Below are 3,595 nucleotides of genomic sequence, written 5' to 3'. Positions count from 1 at the left end.
CCTGCTGCAAATCAAATTCTCGAAGTCTTCTGAAATAGTCCACCCATCCTGCTTGAAGGAAGATTTGGTATGCGTCTGGGTAAAGTTCCAGTAATGCCATTGAGCCCAGTTCATGTCTAACAACATCTCCTCCCATGGTTACTATTTTAGGCAGAATACAAAGTGTAGAGCCGAGTTGCCGAGGTCGAAACAGAGCAGAACATTGCAAAATGAAATTATGATGTGGTAAGGCATAAACGAGGTGGATTAGACACAACCGGGAGGAATTGGGATGGCGGTGATGGGCGTGTCCTGTAATGATTACGATATTTCGGTAATCCTCCCCCAACTGCTGCTGAATGATATGGTTGGCAGTACGACGCTTTTAGCGGTCATGTCAATTATCTCCTCATTAACTACAATTTAATATTCACACATAACATGCATACCTTTACAATTACCTTTGGTTGTTGCACCGAGAAGTGTTATCTCGTCTTTAATAGGTCAATGATCATTATAAAAAAAGGGTTTGTAAGGTGTGAGGGTTTTTATCCACGAGGTTTTTATTATTCACGAGAGGCAGTAGTGAAGGGGTATTATTAACAGGATAAATGGCTGATTCCTTTGAATAAAGAATGATATATTTCTTTTTGAAATAATAGTTCATTCTTGGGAGTAAAAACGGGGATATTTAGGAAAAAAAAAAAAAGATTGGTGTTTAAGCAGTGGGATTTGGTGTTTCGACACTGGAAAGTAGTGTTTCAACAATGGAAAATGGTGTATCAGCAACGGGAAATGGTTTATAAGCAACGGAAAATGGTGTATTAGCAATGGGAAATGGTGTATCAGTAACGGGAAATGGTGTATCAACAATGGGAAATGGTGTATCAGCAACGGGAAAATGGATTATGATTTGGAATGACATGGCAATGCTTTTCCAATCTGCAGATTAATTCTTCCTATATTGGAATCTTTTTTTTTCAGCCACCATCCAAAGCTAAGACCTGCAAAATAATTAATTGTAACATGGCAACCCTTGACAGGGATTATTAGTTAAGAAATCTGATTTAGAAATAAATACATAAACATGAAATTAAGTGCATTGAGGGATAGCTGGTTCCCCCAAAAAGGTATAGTGTATGTCTGTCATGCAAGTAGCTTTGAAATCCTCTTTAGAAACAGGTCGTTGATACAAATGGAGTCGATACCCATTCACTAATAATGGTGTTCTACTATCATCAATCGTTAGGAGTCTGACTGTTCCATTTGGAAAAATAGCATCTACTTCAAAAGGTCCTAGCCACCTTATTCTTAATTTCCCCTGAAAATTTTCAAAACGGGAGTCATACAGTAAGGCCCAATTACCTTTTTGGCACTGCTTGTGCTTAATAGTTTTGTCATGCCACCTGGTCCTTTATTGTTGTATCATGGTTGTTTGAAGGATGGCATCCAACCTCTTTTCATCCAGTTCTTGAAGCTGCTACAACCTAGCTGTCTATGCATTAGTCAAATCAAGGTTAACAGCTGAAGCAGTCCTTAAGGTTTTGATTTCAAATTCCACAGGAAAAACAACATTTTTACCATAAACTAATTCATAAGGTGAAAAACCCGTAGTGTTCCTCCAAGTAGTTCTGTAAGCCCATAATGCTTCAGGCAACCTTTGAAACCAATCCCTTCTATTCTCCTTGACTGTTTTGTTAAAATGGCTTCTATGACTTTATTTGTACTTTCCACTTGCCCATTTGCCTGGGGGTGATAAGGTGTAGTCATTTTATGCTTAATGTGATATTTTTGGAGTGTATCTTTGAAGCCATGAGAATTAAAAGGAGGTCCTCCATCTGTGACTAGTTCTCTAGGCAAACCAAACCTAACAAAGATTTCTTCAAATAGAAAAGTTAACACTGATTCTTCATTAGCTTTGATGAGTGTCGTAGCTTCTACCCACTTAGTCATATAATTTGTGAAAACTAGTATGTAAACTCTTTGATTGGATGGAGGATTGATAGGACCTATAAAATCTAGTGCCCATATTTCAAAAGGTTCAAGTATTACCTGGGGGTTAAGTGGCATTTCATCCCTGTGATTAGGCTGGCCCATTCTTTGACAGCTATCACAGGCCCTAACGTATTTCTTTGCGTCCTTGAAAAGTGAGGGCCAATAGTAACCCATTTTGAGAACTTTTTGTGCTGTTCTTTTATTTGCAAAATTCCCTCCACAAGGGCCATCGTGGCAAGCCTTCAATATATCATAAACTTCATCTTCTCTGATGCATCTTCGAATCTCCTGGTCGAGTCCTGTGTGAAAGAGACACCCACTTATCCAGCTGTACCGAGCACTTTGCTGAACGATCTTTCTTTTCTCTCTGTGCGATAGGTGTGATGGTAGTTTCCCTGCAACTAAGTAATTGGCAATGTCTGCATACCAAGGTGAGTGAGCAGATACTGCAAATAAATATTCATCGGGAAAAGAATCATCTACTGGAATATTTTCATCAGTTTTTAACCGAGAAAGAAAATCAACAACTACATTTTCTTTACCTGGTCGATCTACAATTGTGATATCAAATTCTTGTAATAATAATAACCATCTGGTAACTCGAGCATTTGTAACTGATTTGTTCATTAAATATTTAATGGCTGAGTGATCAGTATGCAAAAAAGTAGTGTAACCAGTAATATAATGTCGAAACTTATTAATAGCATAAATAACTGCTAAGAATTCTTTCTCGGTGACTGTATAATTAAGTTCAGCAGGGGTCATATTTTTACTAATAAAATAGATAGCATAGGGAAGATTGTTTTCTTCTTGACCCAAGACAGCTCCAATTGCAGTATCTGAAGCATCAGAGGATATATGAAAGGGGAGTGCCCAATCAGGTCCTCTTAAAATGGGAGTTGTGGACAATTGATGTTTAAGTTCATTAAATGCTTTTTGACAACCATCAGTCCACTTAAATTCAACATTTTTCATAAGTAACACAAACAAAGGAGAAGCTATTTTAGAAAAATCCTTGATAAATCTTCTATAATATCCAGCATGTCCTAAAAAACTTCTTACATCAGTTTGTGTTTTAGGGATAGGCAGAGTCTGAATTACTTGTACTTTAGCTGGATAAACTTGAATTCCTAGGAATGAAATGAAGTGTCCCAAAACAATACCTTGATTCATCATCATATGACATTTTTCAGTACTTAAGGCAAGATGTGCTTCTATACACCGTTTAAGTACTTTTTGAAGGTTTTGTAAAGCATCTTCAAAAGTCACACCATAAAGAGTAAAGTCATCCATAAATATTTCTAAGGAATCAATAAGCATATCAGAAAAAATTCCTATCACCGCTCTTTGGAATGTTGCTAGGGCATTACATAGTCCAAATGGAAGAACTTTATAGGCAAAAGTCCCCCATGGACTAGTAAAAGTGGTCTTGTCCTGATCTTGGGGTGCAATCTTGATCTGATTATAACCACTAAATCCATCCAAAAAGGAAAAGAATCTCTTACCTGCCAAATTATCTAGCACCTGATCAATAAATGGTAAGGGAAAATGATCTTTCTGAGTAGCCTTATTCGGAGCTCTATAATCCACACACACTCTCCATTTCCCATTTTTCTTAGGT

This window comes from Pinus tabuliformis, chromosome 9 (genome assembly GCF_031772625.1).
Source record: "Pinus tabuliformis cultivar Carrire ecotype Pingquan chromosome 9, CPIR1, whole genome shotgun sequence".
NCBI classification, from domain to species: Eukaryota; Viridiplantae; Streptophyta; class Pinopsida; order Pinales; family Pinaceae; genus Pinus; species Pinus tabuliformis.
The sequence above is the reverse complement of the archived record's forward strand: the minus strand, read 5'-3'. Positions refer to the sequence as shown.